Raw genomic sequence first — 14,272 nt, 5'->3', positions numbered from 1 at the left:
TGCCCTTTGAAGTGCTCCCGAACCTGGTATTCTCTTCTCCCCAGGTCCTCAAATTTTGGCATCTGGCATCTTAATATGTATGTAATATTCATGGGTGTTCCCTATCAGGTAACCTCAGTAGGCATTTTGTTTTTGTTTCTGTTTTCCCATTAAAGCCACCCGCTTCAGTCTTCTAAATGTTTGGTAGTGATATTAGGCAGTGGGAGGTGATAATTTATTGGAATTAGAGCAAGGGCTGGGGAGCCCGACTGCCTGTGTTCTAACCCCATTTATGGATTCTGTGACCTGTAGCATGTTAGTTGGCTTCTCATGGTTCACTTTCCTCACCTATGAATTGATGATAAATATAATACATCATAGTAGAGCATTAAATGAGTTAATGAAAGATTACCTAGCATAAGGTTGTTACCTTTATTACTTTGCTTATATTTTGTTTTCTTATAAGTTGATGCCAACAAAGGTAATTTTCATTTATAATAAATATATGTACATATTCATTTCATGTCTGTGTACTGTGTACTTATTCTGTTCTAGGCATCGTGCTAGGGATTGGCGATATGAAAATTTGAGGGCGTGTTCTACATCTTGCCTTGTTGTTGACCTATGGAAGATAGCCACTAGTGAACAAATATGAATGCAGATGAGAAATGCTGTGACTGGGAAAGTACAGTGTGTAATGGGTAGGTAGAGAGGTACTTTCACTCAGCATTAGAGCATCAGGGAAGACTTTCGCACTAGGGCCTGGCAGACAAATAGGAATCAGCCAAATGAAGGGGAAAGAGAGTGTGTTTGATTGTTTCAAGCAGAAGTCACTGATGTTTGGAGGCCATGACATAAGAAAGCACAATGCTTTTGAAGAACTGAAAATGTCATGTAGGGAGGAGACTAGCATGTGTGGAGGCTCTGAGTAGGAAGCCAGGGGCTACAAGGCCTCCTCTGCCATGTGAAGGAAGGAGCTTGGACTTTTCCTCACAAGCACTGTGAAGCCATTGAAGGGTTTTAACAGGGTAGTGACATGGTCCAATTTGTGTGTGTGCATGTTTTTACCTGTTCAGTGCAAAATAAAAGAGAATACCATATGAACAAGTGTGTAGTTTCATAAGGTAACTGAAGGAAATTCCCTGGTAACCACAGCACAGACCCAGAAATAGCACTTTGCCTGCCATCCTGAGAAGGCAGCACTGTGCCTGCCTCCACAGCTGAGAAGTCATAGCTGTCCCCACAAAGCTTACCCTGACTTCAGTCATCATGCCCTCGTGTTCTGTTATACCTCCCTAGGTACAAGTTCAGTCTTCAGTCTTTTTCTGTATGCCTTTCTCCACCATCTCTGTACTTTTGTTACAATTTATCTGTGGAAGAACCTGGGCCCTTTGATCTGCGCAGCCTCCCGCAGTGTGGATGTTGCTGATTGTATGTTCAAGGAGTTCCTCCACCCTGGGTATTTCTTGAAACTGACGGCAGGATGCTGAGCTGGAGCCAACTGTTGTGATCACTGTGACACAAGCGTAGGTGGTGGTTGTTTTCTCATCAGGGGACATAAAAGGGCTGCTGTTTTCTCCATGTGACAGATATGTGTTTTAGGAAGAGTCTGGCCACATGTGGAGACTAGCTTGCAGAGGTCAGACCAGAAAGACCAGTTAGGCCTTTTGTGTTTATCCAGATGAGAGCCTGGAATAGGGGCTCTCAGAATGGAAAGCAATGCTGGGCTCCAGAAAATCTCAAGAATTCAAGTGTATAAGACTTGACAACTGTATGGGAAGACAGGACAGAGGAATTTCTTTCTGGGATGCTGAGAGAATGGCCAGACCTTTCAGTGAGATTGCAACATTTGGAACTGTTAGAGAATGCCAATAAAAGGTTGGTTCTAGATATACTGAGTATGAAGCACCTGTGAGCCCAAGAGGAGAAGTCGAGTTTGCCACTCTCAAGCATGTTTTTAACCACTTCCTGTTTATCATCAGTGTATTGTGACTTAAAAAAAGTGTCATCACAAAAAAAGATTTTTTCCAAGAGAAAAATGCGCTTCAAGTACAATATACAGTTTCTGTTGATGATAGAAAAAATGTAGAAGGAAAGTTCAAAGAAGGTCAGATGTAATTAAAGTAGGCCTACCATAATAAATAAATGAATAACAATTGGAAGAATGAAAAGGCAAGGCCCTAATGGAGCATTATAGCCACTTGAGTGTCTTCACGTTGCTCTTTTGGAGCTGAAACCAAAATGAAACATCATACAGGCGGCACTGCAGGAGGAAAGCATCAATTGGAGCGGATTGGCCTCTTTCTTCTAAAGTTAAAGGAAGAGGGTCGCCTGGGTGGCTCAGTCGGTTAAGTGTTTGATTTTGGCTCAGGTCATGATCTCGTGGTTCATGGGTTCGAGTCCCGTGTGAGGCTCTGTGCAGACAGCTCAGAGCCCAGAGCCTGCTTCAGATTCTGTGTCTCCCTCTCTCTGCTCCTTCCCCAGCTCACACTCTGTCTCTCTCTCTCTCAAAAATAAATAAACATTAAAAAATTTTTTTCTTTTAAGTTAAAGAAAGAAAAAGAAAAGATTCTTGAGGAAGTGTGGACAACCATTGGGCTTATAACAATTGAGTGAACAATTTTGAGTTCATTTCTGTTGATTCATTTACAGGAAATTCACTCTTAGAAGAAAAAATCTGGGGAAAGGAAAAAGATAATAAATACACACAAAGAAATGAAAATAACTAAAAACAAAACAAAAGAATAAATCCAGAGATATTCTGAAAACTTTATATTAACTTGAATATCTTCCTGCCCTAAACTTGTGGCCATAATTTTGAAAAACCAGATGGAGTTTAGTATTTTACCTTCCTTAGAGAGTTTGTTGACCTGGGAGAGATTTTGAAGTATTACTGAATCCAGTTTGAATCTTTTCCTCTTGCTTTTACTGGTCACAGAAGATGGAGAGGATGTGGTTGCTTTCAACATTTGGGGTGGGGTCAACTTTTATTTTCAAAATGATGTAAGTCAGATCTAAAACTTGGGAGTGTTTAATGCTCATGGCATGTTGTCTATAGTTTACAAGTTTGGCTCACAATTGAAATTTAGTTTATTCATTAATTTTGTTTTCTGGCAACATGTGAGCTAGCACATCTTCCAAATTTGTTATGATTCACAAAGAAAAATCTTAAAGTGAGTTTTTCCACTTTACTGCCAGATTACTTTTTAAGAAGTACTTAAGCTGTGTCTTGAGGACATGAAATAAAATAAACATTATTGGTACCGACCGGTGTTCATAGGCATTATTTCATTGTCTCTCTTGAATGTAATTGGCTTCAAAGCAAAACACAATTGCTTTGGGGAGGATGAGAGATGTTTTTCTGCATAGTGATAAATTATTTTTCATTCCTGAATTGACTGCCTGTGCCTGTGTGGTGTATTCTGTCCGCCTTTATCCTACGGTACCTTCTGCCCTCTACTTTGAACCCGACTGAACTTGTCTAGTGTTCTGGGTTCCTTCCTGGTGATCTCACGATGGGATTTCCCAGTGTTGGCTTGGCCCTGTGCTGGAAAGTGTTCTGGGCAGGCTGGGTCTCAACCAAGCTCCACCCATTGAAGCAGGCCCTGGGCCCAGGTCCTCTCTGCCTGCAGGATGCATCTGGCCAGCTGCTTGTTTGGTGTGGAGTTTATCCTCTGAGACCTTTGCAAACCTTTCTGATTGTGACGCATAGGAAGAAAAAAATGTTGGCATCACAACTCAATACACAGGTACCTTTAACTCCACATTTGTAAATATGTAAGTGAAAGTTGCACGAATTGGCCCTTGCATTTAAGTCATGCTTCGCACTCTACAGTTTTCTATTCTGTTCCATTTCATTAAATTCCACTAAAATGTGTTGGTCATAGCCCATTATATTTACTTCATAATCTGTTAATAGCTTCTGATTTAAGATTTGAAAACTCTCCCTAACATTCTGATAAACATGATTCCTTTTCAGAGAACCCTTTCTTAATATCCTTCTTCATAAATATCACCAGTGAGGGGACTGTTTCACTCTGTGAGGTGGCCTCTTTATTCCTTATTTTGAGTGTTTAGAGTACTTGTTCCTAAAATATATTAGGAAGGATATTTTATTCATTAGGAAAGAGTGCAAATCTGTGATTAATGATTACATTTCAGGTTTCCAGCGCTAAGTGGAATAAATTCTGCAGCACATTGTTTCCAGTTGGTGCCCAGAATAAAATCAGCCACAGCTCATTTACTGTTATAAAACCTTTTAAAAAGGCATACTGTAAAATAGAAAAATTTTGACAAAGCATTAAAAAATGGGAATTTGGAGTAAATATTAACCTTACTGAGGAAATCATAAGAGAAAGTTAAATATCTTTTCATGTATCCTAACACCTTAAAGTCTGCCTCATTTTGGTTTTGATATTTTCCTACCATTAGGGCAACAAGATTTAGCAATTTGAATACAGTTTTTGCCATTGTTAAGATGTCCTTTACTTTTTAAACTTTCTATTGCAAATAATTCTTTACTTTTTTGCATGTTGTGTTGTTAGAATATTAGGGGATGGCTCTTTAAAATAAATGGGACTAGGAGCGCCTGGGTGGCTCAGTCGGTTAAGTATCTGACTTTGGCTCAGGACATAATCTCACAGATTGTGGGTTTGAGCCCCACGTCAGGCTCTGTGCTGACAGCTCAGAGCCTGGAGCCTGCTTCGGACTCTGTGTCTCCCTCTCTCTCTCTGCCCCTCCCCCCCTCAAAATAAATAAACATAATTTTAAAAAAGTTTATAAATAAGTGGGAGTAACCTCATGTTCAGGTAGAAAAGGATCTGAAATTCTTTATGAAATTCTGAATTCTTTATGCTGGAATGGCATAAAGCAAAGAACCAGTTCCATTAATTTATATGGAAATATTTTTTAGTGTTCCCAGACCCAAAAAATAACCTGTCTTAGGCTGTTCTGATAACTTAGGGCACATCTTGCTAATGATGTGCAAAAGACATCCAAATAAAGCAAAGATGCTCACAGACACAATTCAAGTTTTGGCATGTGGATGCTGAGATACCGAGTGTGGTTCCCAGGGAAGGATCCTGGTGGTGCCACTCTTGCTGCTTGGGGCGTGTGCTGCCTCTAATGGCTTGCTACAAGACAAGTGCTGAACGCTATTTTGACTTTTCCCCTTTTTTTTGTCAAAGGGAAAATCTTGAAATTTCCTTCAGCTAGCAAAAAATGCGTACTAATGTAGGTCTTTCGTAAAAGTAAAGTTGCATAATTCAGACTTTGGAAAGGTGGAAGGAGCCTGTATTCTTAACCATTGATCTTGAAGAAGTAGCCTCCAGAGCCTTTTGACTTGTGATGATGTGGCTCTGCTGTAAAGCTGTTGATTTGTTCTCCTTTTCTATCTTGTGTTGGATTCCTTGTGCTGACTTCTTTTGGGGTACATATCCTCATTTGGTGGAGCAATTCTCCATTGGTTTCCAGAGAAAGTGTTCACGAGAGGTAGATTTTGAAGCCTCACATATCTGCATGTGTTTATTCTGTCCTCCAGCTTGAATGTAACTTGGCTGGGTATGGAATTATACTCTGGAAATTGTCTCCCTGAGTTTCGAAGGTGTTGTTCTATTGTCTTCAAACTTTTAGTGTGCTGTTGAGATATCTGATGTCACTCTGATTCTTGATGGTTTGAACGAAACTTTTTTTTCTCTCTGAGGCTTTTTTGGGTCTTTTCTGTCACCACTGTTATGAAATTCTGGGTGTTGGTTTGGAATGGTTCTCTTTGCATCCCTGTCCTGTTGCACCTGACGGACGCTTTCAGTCTAGAAACTCCTGCATTGTAGTTCTAGGAAATTTTCTTGATACATTTGATTTCTTCCTCTTTGTTTTTCTTTCTTTCTTGCTTGCTTGCTTGCTTGCTTGCTTGCTTGCTTCTCTTCTTGGTGAGATATTCAACCTCTAGGACCAATCCTCTGATGTTCTTTTCTGTTTTCTATGTCATTGTCTCATATCTCTGTTTCTTGATATTTCTTCAACTTTCATTTAACCTTTCTAATTAAGCTTGTCTTTCTGTTACTTTTCATTTTCAAGAGTTCCTTTTTGTTTTAAAATTTTTTCTAGCTGCATTTATCATTTTGTTAATCTGGGCCTCTTCTTTCCTATTATGGGATTTCCTTAAGTCTCTGATAGTAATTGACTGCCTATTCATATGTGTGGAGTTTTATATTAGTTTCCTGTTGTGGAAACAAATCACCACAAACATAGTGACTAAAACAATACAGACTTACCTTGCACAAGACAAGATATAAGGTTAGATTCTGACTTGGGTCTCACAGGGATAAAATTAAGGTGTTAGTAGGACTCCCATTTCTTTTTGGAGGCTGTGGGATGAGCTTTATCTAGCTTCTAGAGGCCACATAAATTCCTTTGCTCTTGGCTCCCTTCCTACATCTTCTAAGCCAGCAACATCGCATCTCTCTGATTTTTTTCTCTGGTCACATGTCTCTATGACCACAGCCAGGAAAGGTTCTTTGTTTTTGAAGACTCGTGTGATTGGATTTGGTTCATCTTGATAAACTAGGATAATCTGTCACCACAGCCCTTAATTTAATCACACCATCTGTGAGTTAGGATGTGGACATCTTTGAGGGGACCATTGTTCTGCCTACCACAGGTTCTAAACAGCTGATTATCCATTCTATGTTTGTGTTGGGGAGGAGGTTTCATGTACTATAAGGTTGATAACAATTTGGTTCCATCTCTTTCCTTTGGAAACTTTGATGTCAGAATCTTTAGATCTTTAATCTAGGTCATAGAGTACTTAAGCTTTTATGTATCATGTTATGTTTGCAATAGATGACATTTTTAATTTTGTATGTCATGAAATTCATATTGAATTTTAGAAGAAAAATAAATATATAAAGATAAACACAATTATTATAACTGATGAGCCACTGTCAGAGCCAACATTTATAAATTTTTGTTTTTTTCTGAACTTAATTTGAAAACTTTCATAAATGCATAGAAGTTAAGGAATTATGTAGTTATATCTACTTACATATTCATTCCCTGTATTCAACAATTATTTGTATTTCTAGAGTCAATTTTCCCTTGGTTGATTTTCTCTTACTACTTGTCTCTTGTGTTTCATAGATTTTTGTCTTTATTATTTGTTTACTACTATCAATGTTGGATTTAATTCCTTTTTAGCTTCTTAATGTGGAAGCTTAGATCATTGATTTTATACCTTTTTGTTTCCTAATATAAACTTTATAGTGTCATAAAATTTATTCTAAGGACTGCATTAGCTGCATCCCCCAAATTCAGATACATTCTATTCTCATTATCATTTGTTTTTGCACTAATTTTTAATTGTCTGTGATTTGTTCTTTGACCCATGAGTTATTTAGAAGTGAGTTGATTTTGGGGCACCTGGGTTGTTCAGTTGGTTGAGTGTTCGACTTCGGCTCAGGTCATGATCTCACGGTTTGTGGGTTCGGGCCCCGTGTCGGGCTCTGTGCTGACAGCTTGGAGCCTAGAGTCTGCTTTGGATTCTGTGTCTCCCTCTCTCTCTGTCCCTTCCCCGCTCATTGCTCTCTCTCAAAAATAAATAAAAATGTTTTAAAAAATTAAAAAAAAAAGAAGTGGGTTGATTTTTATATACATTCAACTTTTAGCTATCTTCTTATTGCCTTTGTTGCCGAAGCATACTTAAAATGATTTCAGTCCTTTGACATTGATTGAGACTTGTTTTTATAGCCCGGCATTAAGTAGGTTTTGGTGAATACTCCATGTACCCTTAAAAGAATGTGTGTGCTCAAAATACTACAAGAACTGATAAATAAATTCAGTAAAGTCACAGGATACAAAATCAGTGTTCAGAAATCTGTTGCATTTCTATACACTAATAATGAAGCAGCAGAAAGAGAAATTAAGAAAACAATCCCATTTACAATTGCACCAAAAGTAATAAAATGCCTAGGAATAAACTTAACCAAAGAGGTCAAAGGTCTGCACCCAGAAAAATATAAAATATTAATGAAAGAAATTGACAACACAAAGAAATGGAGAGACATTCCATGCTCATGGGTTGGAAGAACAAATATTGTTAAAATGTCTATACTACCCAAAGCAGTCTAACACATTTAACGCAATCCCTATCAAAATACCAATAGCATTTTTCACAGAACTAGAACACACAGTCCTAAAATTTATATGGAGCCACAGAAGACCCCGAATAGCCACAGCAGTCTTGAGAAAGAAAAGTAAAGCTGGAGGCATTCAAGCAAAGCTTGAAATCCACAATTCTGGGCTTCAAGTTATGTTACAAAGCTGTGGTCATCAAAACAGTGTGATACTGGCACACAGATCTTAGACACACAGATCAATAGAACAAAACAGAAAACCCAGAAATAAACCTACAGTTATATGGTCCGTTAATCTTTGACAAAGGAGGAATGAATATCCAATGGGAAAAAGACAGTCTCTTCAACAAATGGTGTCGGGAAAACTGGACAGCAACATGTGAAAGAATGAAACTGGACCACTTTCTTTCACCATACACAAAAATAAATTCACAATGGGTCATGGACCTAAAATGTGAGACCTGAAACCATAAAAATCCTGAAAGAGAGCACAGGCAGTAATTTCTCTGACATTGGCTGTAGCAACAGTTTTCTAGATATGTCTTCTGAGGTCAGGGAAATAAAAGTCAAAGTAAACAATTGGGACCACATCAAAATAAAAAAGCTTCTTCACAGCTGAAGGAAACAATCAACAAAACTGAAAGGCAATTTACTGAATGGGAGAAGATACTGCAAATGACATATCCAATAAAGGGTTAGTATCCATAATATATAACAGACTTACACAACTCAACACCAAAACACCCCAAATAATCCAATTAAAAAATGGGCAGAAGATATGAACATTTCTCCAAACAAGACATCCAGATAGCCAACAGACACATGAAAGGATGCTAGGCATCACTCATCATCAGGGAAATGCAAATCAAAACAGCAATAAGATACCATCTCAATCTGTCAGAATGACTAAAATTAAAAATACAAGAAAAAACAAGTGTTGGTGAAGATGTGGAGAAAAAAGGAACCGTCCTGCACTGTTGGTGGGAATGCAAACTGGTGCAGCCACTCTGGAAAACAGCATGGAAGTTCCTCAAAAAGTTAAAAGTAAAACTATCCTATGACCTAGTAATCGCACCCCAAAGTTCAAAAGCACTAATTCATGCACCCTTATGTTTATTGCAGCATATTTACAATAATCAAATTATGGAAGCAGCCCAAGTGTCCATTGATAGATGAGCAGTTGGGGAGGATGTGGGGTGTGTGTGTGTGTGTGTGTGTGTGTGTGAAATAGAATATTATTCAGCCATAAGAAAAGTGGTGTCTTGTCATTTGCAACAACATGGATGGAGCTCAAGAGTATAATGTTAGTGAAATAAGTCAGTGAGAGAAGGACAAATACCATATGATTTCACTCATATGTGGCATTTAAGAAACTAATGTGCAAAGAAGAAAAGAGAGAGAGAAAAACCAAGAAACAGATTTTAACTATAGAGAGTAAACTGAAGGTTACCAGAGGGGAGGTAGGTCAGGGGGATGGGTGAAATAGGTGATAGGGATTAAGAGTACACTTAGGATGACCATTGAATAATGTATAGAATTGTTGAATCACTATATTATACACCTGAAACTAATATAACACTGCAGTTAACTATACTGGAATTAAAATGAAAAAACTTCATCAAATTAAAAAAAAAGAATGTGTGTGCTTTCTACAGTTGTTGGATGTAGTGTTTTTTATAAAAGTCAATTAAGGAGCACCTAGCTGGCTTGGTTGGTAGAGTATGTGACTCTTTTTCATTTTTAAAAAATTTCTTAATTTTTTAATTTAAATCCAAGTTAGTTAACATATAGTGTAATAATGACTTCAGGAGGAGAATTTAGTGAGTCATCACTTACATATAACACCCAGTGCTCATGTCAACAAGTGCCCTCCTTAATGTCCATCACCCATTTAGCCCATCCCCTCCTCACCTCACCTCCAGCAACCCTCAGTTTATTCTCTGTATTAAAGAGTCTCTTATGATTTGTCTCCCTCTGTGATTTTGTCTTATTTTTGCTTCCCTTCTCCTATGTTCACCTGTTTTATTTCTTAAATTCCACATATGAGTGAAATCATATGATATTTGTCCTTCTCTGACTGACTTATTTTGCTTAGCATAATATACTCTAGTTCATCCACATTGTTGCAAATGGCAAGATTTCATTCTTTTTGATTGCCGAGTAATAGTCCATTGTATGTATGTATGTATACATACATACGTGTGTGTGTGTGTGTGTGTGTGTGTGTGTGTGTGTGTGTGTGTATCAGTTCATCAGTAAATGGACATCTGGGCTGTTTCCATACTTAGACTATTGTTGATAGTGTAAGCATGTGACTCTTAATCTCAGGGTATTGACTTCAGGCCCCATGTTGGGCATGGATCCTATTTAAAATAAAAAAAATAAAAGTGTCAATGAAGTTAAGTTGGTTGGTAATGCTGTTCAGATCTTTTATATCCTTACTAGTTTTTTCCTTCTTGTTCTATCAATCTGTAGGAGAAGAGTATTAATATCTCCAACCACAATTGCAGATCTATTTTTTCTTTCTTTAGTTTTGCCAGTTTTTGCTTTATATATTTCTGAAGGCCAATTCATAGGGTGCATAAACATGTGGGATTGTTATATTTTCATGGTGAATCAACACATTTTCATTATAAAACATTTTTTTTTTAATTTCTGGTCCTATTCCTTATCTCAAAGCCTACACTGACATTAATATAACCATTCCCACATTTTTTCTCAGTGTTTATCTTTTCTCATCCTTTGCTTAAAATCTGTTTGTTGTATCTGTAAGTTTCCATTTTGCTTTTTTTAAATACAGCCTGGCAATCTTTTTACATGGTGGATTTGTCTGTTTACATATACTGTAATCATTGATGATTGGGTTCAAGTGTACTGACTTGGTATTTGTTTTCTATTTATCCCTTCTGTTTTTGTTCCTCTGTTTTTCCTCTCCTGTCCTCTTTTATGTAAGGCATTTTTTAGTATTTCATTCTATTGTTTCTTTTGGCTTTTAGCTATACTACTTTGAGTTACCCCAGTGCTTGCTATGAATTACATTATTTACAAGATACAAATTATACATCAGACAAAATGTAGAAACCTTACAGCAGTATAATTCTATTTACTTCCCCTCCCCTTTTTGCTCCTATAATATATTATGCTTCTACATTTGTTGCAGACTTCACATTACATTGTTACTTATATTCTCTTCAAAGAGACACTCATCTTTCTTAAAAGTTTAGAATGAATGAATATCCATACACATATATAAATATAAATATTAGAGAAAAATGTCTTTTTATATTTGCCCCCATGGGTATCCTTTTTGGTATTCTTGATTCCTCTGAATAGAGTCTGGTTTTCATTTATCATTTCCATCAGCCTGAAGGAAATCTTTTACCATTTCATTTAGCACAAGTTTGCTGGTAACAAATTCTGTCACCTTTTAATTTATCTTAAAATTCTTTATTTCACATTCAATTTTTTTCACCTTTATTGAGGTATAATTGAAAAGTAAAATTGTAATGTATTTAAGGTGTGCAACATGATGATTTGACATGCGTATATATTGTGGAAAAATACCCATCATCCAATTAATTAACACATCCATCACCTCACATATTTACCTTTTTTAAAATGAGAACACTTGAGTTCTACGCTCTTAGCAAATTTCAATTATGCAATACAGTTGTGTCAACCATAGTCACTATGTTACACTTTAGCTCCTCAGACCTTATTCATATTATAGCTGAAAATTTGTATCTGTTTATTAGCCTTTCCTTGTTTCGCCTGCTCCCTAGACCCTGGCAACCATCATTCTACCCTGTTCCTGTGAGTTTGACTTTTTTTTTTTTTTTAAGATTTTACATAGAAGTTATACTATGTAGTATTTGTCTTTCTCTGTGTGAATTATTTCACTTAATGTTCTCCAGGTTCATCCATCTTGTCACAGATGATAAATTTCTTTTTATGGCTGAATAATATTCTTGTGTGTGAGTGTGTGTGTGTGTGTGTGTGTGTGTGTGTGTCAAATTTTTTTTACCCATTCCTCTGCTGATGGACATGGGTTGGTTCCATACCTTGGGTATTGTGAATAATGCTGCAATAAACATGGGAGTACAGATATCTCTTCAAGATATTGATTTAGTTTCCTTCGCATATTTACCCAGAAGTGGGATTAGTAGATCATAGGTATTTCTGTTTTTAATTTTTTGAGGAAACTCTATTCCATTTTCCATGTGTCTGTACCAGTTTACATTCCCACCAGCAGTGTAGGAAAACTCCCTTTTCTCCACATCCTCACCAGCGTTTTTCTCTTGTCTTTTTGATAACAGCCATTGTAATAGGTGTAAGGTGATGTCTCGTGGTGGTTTTGATTTGCATTTTCCTGGTGATTAATGATTTGAGTACCTTTTCATTTACATGTTGCCTGTTTTTATACATTGGGAAAATGTTCAGTTCCTCTGCCCATTTTTTAATTGGGTTATTATTATTTTTTTCTTAAGTTGTGTGAGTTCCTTATATATCTTGGATATTAACCCATTATCAGATAAGTATTTTGCAAATATTTTCTTGAATCCCATGGGTTCCTTTTCATTTTGCTGATGGTTTCCTTTGCTATATATTTTTTTCTGAAGCGTTTAGTTTTGATGTCCTATGTGCTTGTACTTTTGCTGTCAAATCCAAAATAGCCTTACTAAGACCAGTATCAGAGAACATTTTTGCTGTTTTTTTCCTAGTAGTTTTATGGTGTTAGTTCTTATGTTCAAGTTTGATCCATTTTGAGTTGATTTTTGTGTACAGTATAAGATAGAAATTCAGTATAGTTCCTTTGCGTGAAGCTATCCAGTTTTCTCAACACCATCCATTGAAGACACTATTCTTTCCCTATTGTATATTCTTGTCTCTTCTGTCAGAAACTAATTTGCTGTATATGCATGGGTTTATTTCTGGGCTCTCTATTCTCCATTGGTCTATATGTCTGTTTTTATGCCAGGACAATACTGTCTGATTACTGTGGCTTTGTAATACTATTTGAAATCAGGAAGTGTGATGATGCCTCCAGCTTTGTTGTTCTTTCTCAAGACTGCTTAGTCTATTCAGTCTTTTGTGGTTTCCTATGAATTTTAGGATTTTTTTTTTCTATTTCTGTGAAAAAGGCCTTTGGAATTTTGATGGGGATTGCATTGAACCTATGAGTGGTTTTGGATAGTATGGACATTTTAAACAATATTAGTTATTTCAATTCATGAGCATGGGATAGTTCTCCATGTATTTGTATGTTCTTTCATTTCTTTCATCAATGTTTTATAATTTTCAGTGTTGAGATCACTTACCTGATTAAATTTATTCCTAAGCATTTTTTGATGCTATTATAAATGAGATGTTTTTCTTAATTTCTCTTTCTGATAGTTGTTAGTGTACAGAAACACAGCTGATTTTTATAAATTGATTTTGTATCTTGCAACTTTATTGAATTCACTTATTCTAACAGATTTGTTTGGTTGTTTTGTTTTTTTGTTTTTTTTGTTTTTTGTTTTTTTTGGGTTTTTTTGGTGGAATCTTTAAGTATCCCTAAAAGATACCTATAAAGTGTCCTTTATATAATATCATGTCATCTTTAAATAGAGGCAGCTTTACTTCCTTCTGATTTGGATACTCTTTCTTTTTTTCTTTTTCTTCTTCTTCTTTTTCTTTTTCTTTTTTTTTTTCTGTTTGCCTAATTGCTCTGGCTAGTACTTCTTTTTTTTTTATTTTTTTTTAATGTTTATTTATTTTTGAGAGAGAAAGACACACACTCAAAGTGTGAGTGGGTAAGGGGCTGAGAGAGGGAAACACAGAACCAAAGCTGGCTCCAGGCTCTGTGCAGTCAGCACAGAGCCCAGTGTGGGGCTCCAACTCACCAACTCAGATCATGACCTGAGCCGAAGTTGGACGCTTAACTGACTGAGCCACCCAGGCACCCCTGCTCTGGCGAGTACTTCTGACATTATGTTGAATAAAAATGGTGAGAATCGGCATCATTGTTTTGTACCTGATCTTAGAGGAAAAGCTTTTAACTTTTCCCTGTCGAGTATAACGTTAGCTGTGGGCTTGTCATATATGGCTCTTATTATGTTTAGGTATGTTCTTTTTATACCCAGTTTGTTGAACTTTTATGGTAAAAAGATACTGAATTTAGT

At 36.7% G+C, this 14,272-nt stretch overlaps 1 protein-coding gene across 5 annotated transcripts in view; it reads left to right on the top strand.

Moving 5' to 3' along the window:
- Positions 1-14,272, top strand: part of DSE (dermatan sulfate epimerase) — a 103,211-nt gene that overhangs the window by 40,244 nt on the left and 48,695 nt on the right. The window lies entirely within an intron of this gene.

Source organism: Acinonyx jubatus, chromosome B2 (assembly GCF_027475565.1).
Source record: "Acinonyx jubatus isolate Ajub_Pintada_27869175 chromosome B2, VMU_Ajub_asm_v1.0, whole genome shotgun sequence".
Lineage (NCBI taxonomy): Eukaryota > Metazoa > Chordata > Mammalia > Carnivora > Felidae > Acinonyx > Acinonyx jubatus.
Note: the sequence above shows the minus strand (reverse complement) of the source record. Positions and strands in the feature narration are given on the sequence as shown.